Source organism: Enoplosus armatus, chromosome 11 (assembly GCF_043641665.1).
Source record: "Enoplosus armatus isolate fEnoArm2 chromosome 11, fEnoArm2.hap1, whole genome shotgun sequence".
In the NCBI taxonomy this organism is placed as follows: domain Eukaryota; kingdom Metazoa; phylum Chordata; class Actinopteri; order Centrarchiformes; family Enoplosidae; genus Enoplosus; species Enoplosus armatus.
In genome coordinates this window covers 458,920-474,380 of record NC_092190.1, presented here as the reverse complement: position 1 = coordinate 474,380, position 15,461 = coordinate 458,920, and positions in this window count along the sequence as shown.

The window sequence follows — 15,461 nt, the reverse complement described above, 5'->3', positions numbered from 1 at the left end:
TGTACATGCAAACTCTGTATATTGAAATCTGTACGGTTTAACTTTTTAAGTCTGGACATTTAATTTCCTGCCTGTAAACTGTTTTACAAGTTCCCTGATACAGATTGATGTTTGAAAACTTGCACCAACTGTCCACCTTTAATCCCATCTGTTTTAGGGTTTATACTGGTCCTTCAGAAATGATTTTCGCCTTTTGTGAGATAAAATATTCTATTTGGCAGCTGTATAGCTGTCTCACTGTAGCAGCTGTTCAATTCTACCCCTATTCTTTTTTTGGAAACACATGGAAACACATGTATTTTATTGATCCCGAACATCTACACTAAAATAAGTGGATAATTTCTATACACACGTCCAACAGAAACCCTAAGTATCAGACATCAGATTTAAAAATACAGAGACCAAGTCATGATGATTGAAGGTGTGTGTGTGTGTATACTCGCAGGAGTCCCTGTCTGAACAGTTACCAGCTGGGGAAAGTGATCTGCAGGCCTAGAAACTTGATATTCTGGGCTGAGCAACAACCTGAGAATAGTGTTTCCTCTCATCTGAGAGGGAGAAATGCAAATGGCCTGTCTGTGTGACTCTGAGAACTTGTCAGACCAGATTCAGAGTGATTAGTGGAGGCCTGAGACATCACGGTGAGCCTTTTCCAGTCGTGAACAATGACAAGCTCAGCCTGCTGTATCTGCATGCAGTGTAGTGCAGACAATTCATTGGGAGAGTGGATGAGAGTTTAAACAAAGGTTACACCAACTGTAATACACTCAGCTCACTTAAGATTATTTGGCCAGCATCCAGGCTGTATTGAAAAGCTCCAGAAATCCACACAGGACGCAGATCTTTTGTCCATTAACAAATCCATTTAGCATGTTCTCAGAAAATATTCCGTGCTGGAGACATAAAGCAAGTCTGACAACCGCAGCGAAAAGGCCCAGGCTTGACAGCTTAAAAGTGGCGGAACAGTAGAGGACAATGTGCAACAGTCCATCTACTCCTGTTGTTTGCCAACAGTGGTGCTATACCACACTAGAGTAACTCCTGCCACGTTTCCATATGGGTGTGATCGGACGCCAAGCGATGTGGTGAGCAACCAGTAGTTGTGACAAAATCCTTCCAGTGGCTCAGAGAAAAGAAAGTCTTTAATATGCAGCAGGAAATGTTAAGTTTGTATTAACAGTGCCTTACGTATGCAAGGTAAGGCAATTCATGGTAACACTTTACAATAAGGACACATGAATTAACATTAGTTAATGCATAATTTTACATTATTGAGTGAAACAAATATTATGGGAATAATATTTGTTTTTCATGTGTATATGTTGCACTTGTAGAATGTGGAATGCGCTTTTAAATCATTTGAATAGATTTCATGTGGCTAAAACCAGTCATTACCAATCAGAGAGCTGTATATTTAGGTTCCAGTTAGGTCTTTGTAACGATCTCGTCTCTGAAAGGGATTACTGGGCTCACATTAATGCACACCTGAGGAAAAATGCATGTTTTTAGATGGCAACTTTCAAACAAATATCTATGGAACACGAAAATCCCACAAGAACAGAAAACACAATTCTTATTCATTAACATACTTTAAACCAGAAATTGTGACAACCACCTTTGTTTCCATGGAATCTGCGGAAAATACTTCAGATGATGGCGTAGGTGAGGCATACAGATTGCAGTAATGATGCCCCAAAGGACCTTCCAAATGTAACTGAACACACCATTGCAGGAGCTTTGTTAAGGTTAGAACATTTTACCCATGTACCAAGAACAGCAATCAATGATTTTTGCTAGAGCTTCACCCTTTAACTAGCTCTCTCTTTGGAGGTCCCACACTGATGGCGTCCTAGTTAATATTTTTTCAGAAGCACAAGCTCCACGTTGACCGAACTACAGGAAATAACCACTTCTCTGTGCACAGGGAATCCTATAAATAAAGCCGTAGAGAATGGTGGTCTTTTGACCCTAACCCCAACCTGCATATCAACGTAAGCAAGGCAAACTGTTGCTGTTGTAGGTGAATATAGTTCAGCTGATCTCCCAAAGAGAACAAAACATTGCGGTAGGTCCCCATTCTTGAATCCCTAAAAGTGCTGTTTAAAAGGAAAGATATTGTGGACAAGATAGTTTGTAATCATGAGCAAAGGAAATTGTATACAAGCCTTTCAGGGATGGTCTACATTCTCAGCAAAACATTGTCTTGTCAGGGCAAGAGTTAAGGGTATCTATTGGCTTGTATGTTGATAACTTTGAGGTCTGCAACCCCCCGAGGCCACCTCCAATAAAACCTTTGAGTTACTTAACATAATCCCCGGTTCCTTGATAACAGTGAGTGGTTTTTCACTATGGGAATGGCCTCGGTGAGACCGACTACAGAAGCTCCAATGATGCCACAATTTTTATTTGAGCAATCTTAAATACCCCAAACTCATTGGAAGTGTTTCACAAATATTTTGCGATCCAGTTGTGTTCCAGTGACTTGGAACCACATGGATTGAAGCAGTTTAAGAAAGTTGGCATGACCGTAAGACATTTGTGTTTGAAAAACCTGTTCAAGTAAGTGTTCAAGAAACTTTTGTTCTTTTTGTTTTGAACATTTGGTCAATAAAGAAAATTGACATGATCAATATCATCTCTTGTGTCTGACAATAAGTAAAGTAAATGGTAAAAGATCTCACTTATATAGCGTGATATATAAGGGATTTTCCAGGTTTTCACAACCTGGAAAACACTGAAGCCAGTCTTATTCGTTATAGTCTATCGCGCTCCAGGTCCATACTCTGAATTCTTATCTGAATTCTCAAAGTTTTTATCAGGTTTAGTCCTTAAAACAGACAAAGTCATTATCGTAGGGGATTTTAATATTCATGTGGATGTTGATAAGGATAGCCTTGGTACTGCATTTATCTCTTTGTTGGATTTGATCGGCTTCTGTCAGAGGGTACAGAAACCCACTCACTGTTTTAATCACACCCTCGACCTGGTTCTGACATATGGACTTGAAATTGAACATCTAACTGTCTTTCCACAGAATCCTTTGTTATCGGACCATTATTTAATAACTTTTGAATTCCTATTACTGGACTACACGCCATTAGGCAAAAAAGTCTACACCAGATATCTATCTGATAGTGCTGTAGCTAAATTTAAGGAAGTGATTCCATCGGCATTAAATTCAATGCCATGTCTCAATACAACTGAGGACTCCTATGCTAACCTTCGTCCCTCTCAAATGGACAATCTCTTGACAGTGCTGCAGGCTCAATGCGATTGACACTTGACTCTATTGCCCCTCTTAAAAAGAAGATAATAAAACAAAGAAAGTCAGCTCCATGGTATAACACCCAAACCCGCAAATTAAAGCAAACAGTGCAGAAACTTGAAAGGAAATGGCGCTCCACCAAACTAGAGGAATCACGTTTAATTTGGCAAGATAGTCTTAGAACTTATAGGAAGGCCCTCTGTAAAGCCAGAGCAGCCTATTACTCAACATTAATAGAAGAGAACAAGAACAACCCCAGGTTTCTCTTCAGCACTGTAGCCAGGCTGACAGAGAGTCACAGCTCTATGGAGCCATGTATTCCTATAACCCTCAGCAGTAATGATTTCATGAGCTTCTTTAATGATAAAATTCTAACTATTAGAGACAGAATTGATCACCTCCTGTCTTCAGGTGGTACCTTACCTTCAAACACAGGAATCTCAGAAATAGCTGTAAAGCCTGATGTATATTTAGATTGCTTTTCTCCCATTGACCTTCACCAAATTACTAAAACTATCTCTTCATCTAAGCCATGAACTTGTCTCTTAGACCCCATCCCAACCTGGCTGCTCAAAGAGGTTTTACCTTTAGTCAGCACTTCTTTACTAGACATGATCAATCTGTCTTTATTAACAGGCTACGTACCACAGTCCTTTAAAGTAGCTGTAATTAAACCTCTTCTTAAAAAGACCACTCTTGATCCAGAGGTTTTAGCCAACTATAGACCTATATCTAACCTCCCCTTTCTCTCCAAGATTCTTGAGAAAGCAGTCGCCAACCAGCTGTGTGACTTTCTACATGACAATAGGTTGCTTGAGGACTTTCAGTCAGGTTTCAGAGCTCATCATAGCATAGAGACAGCACTGGTGAAAGTTACAAATGACCTTCTGACTGCAACAGACAAAGGTCTTGTCTCTATACTTGTTTTGTTAGATCTTAGTGCTGCATTCGACACCATTGACCATCATATCCTATTACAGAGACTGGAACATTTAATTGGCATCAAAGGAACCGCACTAAGCTGGTTTAAGTCGTATTTATCAGATCGATCTCAGTTTGTACATGTTAACGATGAATCCTCCATGTACGCCAAAGTCAGTCATGGAGTTCCACAAGGTTCTGTGCTTGGACCAATACTATTCACCTTATATATGCTTCCTTTAGGGGATATTATTAGAAAACACTCCATACATTTTCATTGCTATGCGGATGATACCCAGCTATATTTATCGATCAAGCCAGAAGAACCTCATCAGTTAGCCAAGCTTCAAGCATGCCTTAAGGACATAAAGGCCTGGATGACCTGTAATTATCTGATGTTGAACTCAGACAAGACAGAAGTTATTGTTCTTGGCCCTGAACACCTCAGAAACACAGTATCTAAGGATATTGTTACCCTAGATGGCATTGCCCTGGCCTCCAGCGCCACCGTGAGGAATCTCGGAGTTGTCTTTGATCAGGACATGTCCTTTAACTCCCACGTAAAACAAACTTCAAGGACTGCCTTCTTTCACCTCCGTAACATTGCAAAAATCAGGAAGATCCTGTCTCAAACAGATGCAGAAAAATTAGTCCATGCATTTGTTACGTCTCGGCTGGATTATTGCAATTCCTTATTATCAGGCTGTCCCAATAAGTCCCTGAGGACTCTCCAGCTGATCCAGAATGCTGCAGCACGTGTACTGACAGGAACCAGGAAAAGAGATCATATTTCTCCTGTATTAGCTTCTCTGCACTGGCTCCCTGTAAAATCTAGAATAGAGTTTAAAATCCTTCTCCTCACCTACAAAGCTCTTACTGGTCAGGCACCATCATATCTTAAAGAGCTCATAGTACCCTATTACCCCACTAGAGCACTCCGCTCCCAGAATGCAGGGCTGCTTGTGGTTCCTAGAGTCTCCAAAAACAGAACAGGAGCCAGAGCCTTCAGCTATCAAGCTCCTCTCCTGTGGAATCGGCTCCCAGTTTGGGTCCGGGAGGCAGACACATTCTCTACTTTTAAGAGGAGGCTTAAAACTTTGCTTTTTGATAACGCTTATAGTTAAGGGCTGGCTCAGGCCTGCCTGGACCAGCCCCCTAGTTATGCTGCTATAGGCCTACACTGCTGGGGGACTTCCCATGATGCACTGAGCGTTCCTCCTCTCCCTCCTCATCTTTGCACATTCATCACAGTCCAATGCATGTTACTAACTTTATTTCTTCCCCGGAGTTTCTTTGTGCTTTGTCGACTCGTAGGTCGCTGTGGATCGTGGTCCTGGTACGCCTGGGTGCTGCTGCCGCCAGGTGCCTGCCTGACTACAGTTATTATGTTTAGTCGTAGTTCTGTTACTATTAAAGCTGCTATTATTAATCTAAGCTAATATTACAGCTATTTCTACTGTTAGTGCTGCCATACATCTTTGCCTACCTGTCTGTCTGTCTGTCTGTCTGTCTATCTGTGTGTGTCTCTGTCTCTCTGTCTCTGTCTCTGTCTCTGTCTCTCTCTCTCTCTCTCTCTCTCAAACCCAACCGGTCAAAGCAGATGACCGCCCACCTAGAGTCTGGTTCTGCTCGAGGTTTCTGCCTCTTAAAAGGAAGTTTTTCCTTGCCACTGTCGCCAAAGTGCTTGCTCATGGTGGGAACTGTTGGGTCTCTGTAATAACATTATAAAGAGTCGGTCTAGACCTGCTCTATTTTGTAAAGTGTCATGAGATGGCTTTGTTGTGATTTGGCGCTATATAAATAAAATTGAATTGAATTGAATTGAATATAAGTGACTGAATGGTTTGGAGTAAGACTCTGTATATAGTATATAGATTCCATGGACACTGGCAGTATCTACTCAGTGCAGTGGACAGAACCAGTATCCACCACACTAGTTAGGGTTACATTTCCGGTTTTGCCGTCCGGTCCGGTGTACGAACTGAACCGGCATCTGTCTTTATGACGCGTTCTGGCAAATAAAAAGAAATTCCTACATCAGCCACCTGTGTGACAACGTCATGGCCATCGAATTTGTATTGCATTAGTAATAAGCAATAGGACAACGTGATGAACTTAATGTTAGGCTCGTCTAACAGAGCCACTTGTGTCCGACAGGCCGTGCTGCCGGGCCGAGGCCAGCAACATGAAGGAGATCAAATGTCAGAGGTGGGGGTGGGGAAGCTGCGCACGGCTCAGGTTGTGTTTGTTTAGAAAGTTCATGTGTGTTTTTGGGGTGACGAGACGAGACATGGTGCAGTTAGCCTCAAAGAAAACCAAATCTGCGCCAATATGGCAACATTTTGGATTTGAAGCCAACAAAAGATGAGGCAACGTGTACACACTGCAGGAAAGTCAGCTTAGAGGTGCATTACCACCACCTAGTGCACGGGAGGAGACGCTGCACCCTCGTTCATCGGTTCTCAGTATCATTATGTTCCACTCCACAGTGGTGAAATTCGTTACGACGGTCCGGCCAGGTGTTTGGCTTAATATCAAACCCATCTGAACGTTTTTACGGCGGCCCAACTGTAGTTGACTCCATGTTTGTGTCAATGTAATGTTTGCCCATAATACCATAATCCATGACATCTGTGCAAATAGCTGTTTTATGTTTAATTATTCACAGAAGATGTCTTTTGGTTTGACCAACATAGGGCTGGCTACAGGGACAGATCAGCATGTAAACTACATTTGTAGAATTGCAATTAATACATTGTCAAAGGTATATAAAATAAAGCTGCACAAATTAACACACCAGTGTATCTCTGGCTCTGGTGACTTCTGTAAGCACAAATTTGAGACGAATTTATGCTAGGAGATCTGTTTTAGAGATCTGAGATACTTTGTTGTTGTCTCTCAACAGAATATCTCTGGGTGTTTCCATTGCTTGAGTGTTGGCTTCATCAATCTCTAGGTTAACATACACAACAGAAAATCTTCCAATACAAGGAACAGCTGGTAAAACTGCCCTCTAGGTCCTTGAAGACGATTTGAGGAGGATTCATTTTGTAATCTAATATTGTGTTTTGTTCATAGGTTTCTGAAGTTTGTAGTTTATGTTCAACAAATTAACAGGTTAAAAGACGTATGTGACATGAACAAGCTCTTAGATAATACCAAATTTAATAGTGCACATAAGAACTTACTGTGAAATTAATCTTTTTTTATTTCTATTTTTGCAATTCTTCATTTTTTGGAAACAACTTGCTCAGCGTGTCATTCTGGATTTCATGGGCTGTGATGAAGAACCTCAGACACTAACAGATTGATAATTGGTTGAGGTTGAACTTTTTACTGTAATGAATATATTACTACACTTAGCAATAAGCTGACTGAACCTAACAATAAAACACGTATTGCTCTTGCTCTTAGCAGGACAGCGGGGTTAAAGATGGCTTACTGTCAATGAGAGACGAGCAGGGAAAGAAACCGACAGAGTTGAGCTGCTTGAGAGGACACCTGTGGGCCGTTGTGGGCACACACCGCGTCTCACACATTGTTCAGCAGCAAGGGGTCTGAGAGCCTGCATGAAAAGCAAAGGATGCCCACTAAATCCCTTTGAAGGCTGTGTGGGACCTGTGTTTTTCCTGACGCGCAGCTACGGGAGGGCTGAGCTATGCAGAGAAGGGTGAGGGGGGTTAATGCAGCACTGCGACAGCTGCAGGGCTGGACACGACCCTTGCACGGATAACTGGACACCGATGAACACCGAGACTCCAAAAAAGGTTCTAAAGGCTGAGGGAGCTATCGGAGATTTAAGTGGCTGTTCTGTCCCGATTTTTTCTTTTTGGTTCTGGGATTAAGGTAAATAAACAGATCAGTGACTCAACCTTCCACACCACGGGTACCAGCGGTTCTCAACCCACTTCAGCAGAATAATTTTGATGAGCCATTAATAACAAGGACGAAAGCAGAAACAAAAGTTGTTGTTTTTTTTCCCTCAAATATCATGATCTAGAACATGTCCTGCATGAAATGCATGTTAGATGTTGTACTGTGTATTAACGTGGATCAGATGACTCTGACTCTGACTGACACAGATCATCACCCACTCTGCAGTTCCCTTTCTAGCCTCTTTCAGCTCATTGCTTTGGTTTTACAGCCTGAAACCTTACCGCTTTGGGTCAGCCTCAGCGCGCTCATAGTGTTTCCACCAACAGCACGCCGCCGTTTTCAAATTTGTAATAGGCCTATTGGTCATTTTTTTTTAATGAGCCACAGACATTCGTCCGATCTAAATAGTACATTTTAATCTTGTCGGTTAACGGTTAATGATCAGCTAACAAGGGTCGGCTATCAGCCCGAAAAAAATAAATATCGAAATTAGAAGCCCTACCTGAACAACAGTGCTTAAAGATGTGGATTGGACATTTCTCAATGTGAGGAAGTCTCAACATAAGAGCAAGTGATTCCACACGTGGTGACCCATATTTGCAAAATACATTTTGAGTTCATTGTACTACTTTATCATAATAACACAGCTAAAAAAAAAAAAAAAAGATCTGAAGTCTCTTGAAGTTTCTCCAGTTAATCCCCTGTAATTTATAACATCTCACAGACAGGCTGCAGACACCTTTGCTGTCAGCTGTAAATCTTAAGGCCCAGAAGCCATAACCCCTTGGAAATACGAGAGCTTTCGGCCCACTTTCCTTTGCCTTTCTTTGAACAACCCACGTCCAACATAAAAAAAAAAAAGAACGTCTGATTAGACATGCCGAACGAAGCCAAAAGCCTTTGCCCCGTACAATCCCAATCCCAAAAGAGTCACATTCAAGCCCTTCAGTTGAAATCAAACATCGTGAGGTAAACCTATGCATCAGGAAGGACGCTTTACGGCAGATAAAAAAAAAAGAGAAAAATCCAAAGAAAAAAGAAATGATTCCTGATATGTTTACTTTCAGTCATATAGAAATCTGAGTGTTTCAGTGCCTACCGCTCCAGCTACTATTACTATGACTAAAGCATGAATTATTTATGTCGTAAAAGTGCTGAACTTCAAAGGAGACCACGAAAGCAGAACTCTCCAAGGACGCGCAGGGAAATCAGCCTCTCTGTCTTCCGACAGAGTCAGGCAGGCTGACGTCCTCGGCTGAATGCTAACATCGAACAGGTCACCGTAGACGCGTAAAACCATGTGAGGATTCATGCAGATCTTGCAGATAAGCAGGGCAAGCAACCAACACTGAGGAAGCTTGTGCAAATGAAGATTTACACATCTGAACCCCTTCAGGAAAAGATTATGAATCCAAGTTGTTTTTTTTATTATTATATTATATTATTTTGTTTGTTTTTTTTCGGCGTAAAAGAAAATCTCAAATGATTCGAGAGACTGTGCAAATGAGGCGTTTAACCCGGACATGCGCGGTCAGGAAAGCAACAGAAGGTTGACAGCAGGACCCGGGCCTGTGCGACATGGAGGAGCATATGTCCTGTGGTGTGGACACGTCTCATACATCCACTCACAGCGGTACGCATTATCAACGCGTTAGCGGTTCTCTCATACGTGCAGCAGCTTCTGCTACTGTCCGTCATTACACACGTACTGGGCGAAGAGCCTTTCAGCATCTTCACGATGCAGCCAGAGGTTCTCCAACAATCGACAGTTCAATGTCAATTGATTAAAGTAAGTAAAGTAAATATGATTTTAATTAGAGACCTGACAGGTGATGATAAATAATGTTTGCATCTTTACTGCAAAGAACACTTCAGTGTCCTTTACTGCTTTATATTTTGGTCTACTCCTACCTTATTATATAGATATATATATATATTAACTGTAAATAAAAACATGAATTAAACTAGACCTGCAAGCAGCTGTACCGGGTCACCGTGTTCTCAGATCTCAGATATTAGTGAGCACAATGTTATTATTGCTGATAGAAGTGATGGACAAAACTGCTACCAAGATCCAACTTTTAATAAACCGGAATTGTCCTTTAACAACAGGCATTATTCAACTTGCAAATCACACTATGAGGTCTCCTTACAGCCCCCTCAGATCTCGAGCAGCCATGTTAACATCCCTGCGGTTCCATTCTATCTCTCTCTCTCTCTCTCTCTCTCTCTCACACACACACACACACACACACACACACACACACACAGTCCTCTGTGTGTGTGAAATGTTCCACAGTGAGCGGAGCAGTGACCGAACATAAAGCTCGTGCTGAAGTCACTCACCCGTGTGAGCTTGTACAAACTTTCCTGAATAATTCACAGCTAGTACTCCAGTGCCGGAGTAACACCAGCTGGCCAGGTTTTCTGTGTACATTTATTTAGGCATATATTCCCCCATGTGATCACAACACAAATTATAAAAACAAAAAGGTGTCAGAAATGTAGATTTTGACATAGACAGCCAGATAAGACAGGACCCACCTTAATTGATGTTGTACTTTCTAGCAATTTCTAATTATCAAAATTACCACAGATCATTTGAAACTCAGAACCTGGAGCGTTTGGAGGACCTGGGGGTCTGGGGCCACTTCCAGCCTTGTCTACTAGGTACAGATCCCAGCAGGGATGAGGATTTCAAATTTAAAGACAAAATCAGGAGGACTGTCCAAAAGCACGGTTTATTCTGCACTGCATTAGCTGCACAGTGGTATGTGTACAACTCTCATGTTACAGCAGCACAGAGACAGGCGAAGAGGTAAAAAAAAAAAAAAAAAAACCCAACTGTTTGAATTCATTAAATAACATTGAAAAACTCGAGAAAATACATTAAAAAGCTACATACATGATTTGCTTTCTGGCTGAATTACGCAGAAATAGAATTCAGTACTGCAACTCTGACCTCACGATTGACATAGCAGGCAGCCACGGTGTTTGTGCTGTACGTACATATAGGTATAACTCTGAATAAGAAATATACGTAAAAAACATTGACATGCACAGTATAGCTTCCCGATAGCAGCCAAGCAGGCCACTAATGCTGACACAACATCTAATGTATCATCACAACTCGGGATGTTAATAATTAACCATTAACCGACAATACGAATTTTGACCGTTCTTCCTGAGGCTGGCCACACCAGACTAACCCATGTGGACATTTTATTTCTGAATAAAACTCCGAAAAATGGAACTACAAGTTTCCGTTTTGTTCAACCTGCCGGCTGTTTTTGATCATCAATTAGCCTGTTACAAAAGTCTGGCCACTGTTTGCAAGGCTATTTCTTTGAACAAGTTATGAAATATTTTTCGACACAAGAAATTTAGGCTGTCACGCCTACTAAAGGTTCTATACAGTGGTCTCAGCGTTGGAGGATTCAATGTGCGTGTCAGCCTCCGATGCCTCGCCCAATCTTTAATCTTGTCGGTTAATGATTGGTTAACGAGGGTCGGCTATCAGTCAGGAAACAAATTCACATTAGCATCCCTACTCACAACTGTGAGTGGGGACATGGACAAATGTAATGAATGCAACAACCTAAAGATATTATTATGGCGGACTGAATTCAGCATTTACAGGCACCTCAATAAGGACCATTGTGGAAATGGGCAGAAGACAGACCTTCTGTCGCATGGACCCTGGTGTGTTTTTATTTGAGCTTGGCACTTGGTAAATTGTTTAAAACTACTGGGGTTTTTTTCCATTAATCAATTCATCAAAAAATGTTTCTCCAACCTGATTAATAATTACATCTTGTTGTCAGTTTCAAGCAAAGCTTAATAGGTGATGCAGAATTGGGAAAACTGCATGTATGAACTTTTTTTCAGCTTCTGAAGGGAGCGTGAAAGAAAAAGCACCACATAGAGAACCACTGCTTTAACTACAGTGCAGACGTCACGCTTACGTCACGGTGTTTAGCAGGAGGCAAAACACTGCGGGCAAACACAAATCACCTCAGAGTAGTAGGCTACATAACCTCCCGAAAATATCATCTGGGTGCCAGAATAGAAGGAAATTGAAATTTTATCACATACGAGCTGTAAAAAAATAATCAAAGACAACTAGGATTAAACGCGATAAGACGAAAGGAATGGACTGAGGCAATCGTCAAAAATGCTCATGTTTGTAGCGCACACTTGGTATCACGTGAGGTTAAATAAATTGTTGTAGGTATGGATAACGTTATGTGTCTAAAGGTTTGTCATGCCCACCTAATCAGAAATTGGGGAACTCTGAGGAATAGGTGATTTTTCTTGTTATGCTAACTCTTTCAGCGCATTAGTTAACTTTGTTAGCTAGTTGTGTGGCCGGAGACAAAAATCATCTGTTAAATCTTTGCATTTCAAGTTTTGTAGTGGCCATGACCATTCAGGACATAGTTATAGGCATCTAAAGATTTATACATCCTCAGTTTCTTTTTACTACTACTTTTTTTTAAAAACTTTTACTTGGTTTCTCTATCAGGTAGGTGTAACGCTGAATGTCTGATCATTCCACCGGAGGTAATCCTGGTGTGTACGGGTTTAACCAGATGAGTGACATCTACATATTCAGAGAAACTCATATTTTCTTCAGCCATTGTTAAAAAAAAACAAGCCAACAAAAGTTGCTAGCTAGCGCAAGCTAACAGGAATTATTCTGCCTTCACCTAAGCTCCGCCCACAAAAAAGCCATAATGTTTAGTAACAGAAAAGGGGTCTATACAATTGCCACCAGTCACCAAAAACCCAGTTTCAGGCTGACTGACCAACACGCCTACAGCCTCCCTGGTAGCTTTGCCTCTTTCGGTTATTGATTGTGAAACGAGATGCAAGTGACATGTAAGGTTGGAGCTTGTACATCCTCTGAGCCTCTGACTTTTCTATTATATTCCTGTATATTCCTGTAGCTCATTGTCCTGTATACCTCCTTCAACAAGCACACGTTGCACAGTCTTTCCATAAAGAACATGCGCTCCTCTGGTTAATGAAATCAGTACTCAAACACACATGCAGCGTGTACTGTCACATCGCTCACAAGAGAGATTGTTCCTCCCCCAACACTGACCCACAGAAGGCAGCTAATGAGGAGGGAGTATCAGAGTGAAGAAGCGAGTAGCATCACGCCAGTTTCCTGCACTGACTGACTGAGCTGACCCGTATGCTCACATTCTTTTCCTCACCATTTTATCACACACCTGGGAGCACCCCCACAGCCCACAGCCCGCAGTCACAGATGTGGGTCCCCCTTCCATCACACAGCTCCATAATGGAAAGTGTCTGCAGCTAATGAGGGTGAATAGAGTTTCGTTCACAGGCCAAAGCCCATTTTTCAGCCCTGTCACTGCTGCAGACATCATCCATCAAACAGCAGGGCCAGTGGCCCTCACTGCTACAACGCTAACACAGTCTACATCTACAGAAAAGGCGCTTCAAAGCAGATTAGATTGCCCCAAACACACACACACACACAGACACACACACACACACCCCAGCCCCCACCCCATCTCGGTCCATAAGCAAGTTGATAAGCAAACTGCAGTTAAAAATAGGGCGGTGTCTGTTGAAAAAGAGCTCTTCACATGTGAAATAGTTCTCTACAACATAAACACGTGAAATGCGATAATGTGACAAATGATAAAATCACGTGCTGTTTCTGTAGTATCACCTTAAAAGGACAAGTCTGGCAGTAACTGATGTTTTCCTTGTCTTAACGCAAAAACCACATAAGAAGCTCTGTTGAGTTACAATTACATTAGGAAATAAAGGGGCGCACAGTAAACCCTGCGGAGGACTCACTGATCCTCGACACTTAAAAGCAAAGCTGCAGCTGGGTGTGGGGCCATGCAGTGGGGGCCCAGTGGCTCTCGGGCATGGAGCAACGGCAACAGAACCAGAGGCTTTCCTTCCTTCAGAGTGCACTTGATAACTTTCAGCAGCTATTGTCATGCTGAGTGAACGGACACACAAAAGGCCGACACATCATGTGACTTCACAGCAAATTAAAGCCACTGTGGTTCTCCAGACAGAAGGTTCAGAAGTGAGGTGTGCTGCAGCATGGAGCTCACACACACACACACACACACACACACACTGCAGTGCTATACAGGCTTCATCATCTATTGTTACAGTAAATGTCTCATGAGGGGTAGAATTCATGAAAACTAAACAAGAAAAATAAAATGTGATGAAAACACATTTTGAAAGGAAAACAGTCAGCGATACATCCTGAAGTCATTCACTCCACGACTGTGAATGCAATTGAATTAAAACTATTAAAACTTTTTTTTAACTGGTTATCTCATACCACTTTAATCATTCAGCGGTCATGATGAAAACAATTGTCTTTTTTTTTGATTATTTACCATTCAACCTGAGACTGGAAATAACAAGTCTTAACTGATATTAGACTGAGAGTTAATGAAAACACATTGACAACATTGTATGTGGAATTGAAAATAGAACTATTTACATTTAAAGGGGACTGGGTAGAAGGTAGTTCAAGAATGTATTGTTTAACAAGTCACAAATGAATAAAAGCACTAAAGGTTAAAGCTACAGTAGGCAATATTATTGAATTATAACTTTAGTTGAAATAACTAATTTTCTGTGTTCTGAGTAGAAGCCCTTGTTTGTACAGAGTCGATGTGATTGGCCAGTTATGTGCTAGCTAACCCTGATTGGTTGTTTGATTCAGGCCTGGTCCAGTTTTTTAAAAGACTAAATACAAAGGGGGCGGGTGCTCACAGACACACATTTTTTTTAAAGCAGCCCTTCAATTAAGATATTGTTAGTGACATGCAATGGTCGAAATTCGTTATTTCAACCAAAATTATAATTCGATAATATTGCCTACTGCAGCTTTAATGAGAACATATTGCACAACATTGCATGTGGAATTAAAAATTGACCATTACCAAAAGGTAATTCAGTATTGTATTGTTTAACTGGTCATAAATAAATAAAAGCACTGAAGGTTTAAATGATAATCCACAGCGCTGTTCTGTGTGTGTTTATCCATATTACTATCACTTCGTAGTTTTCATGAAGTGATCCCAAAAAGGCAAGTGCAAGTTTAGGGCTTGTTTGGGCTTGCTTTGTTGATTCATCTACAATTATTATTATTTGTATTCAAATGATTAATTATTTAGTCAAAAATAATAACAAATGCCCAATATTTCTATAATATTGCTTACACTAGAATTCCGTTTTATTTCCAACATATGGTATCTGTTTTATTATTATTATTATTATTTAATTGTTGGTTATTTTATTCCATTTTATTCTTGTATTTTGTTTACTTTGTCCAGTTTTATTGAGTAGTCTAGTTCAATCATGAAGCACTTTGTAACTTTGTTTT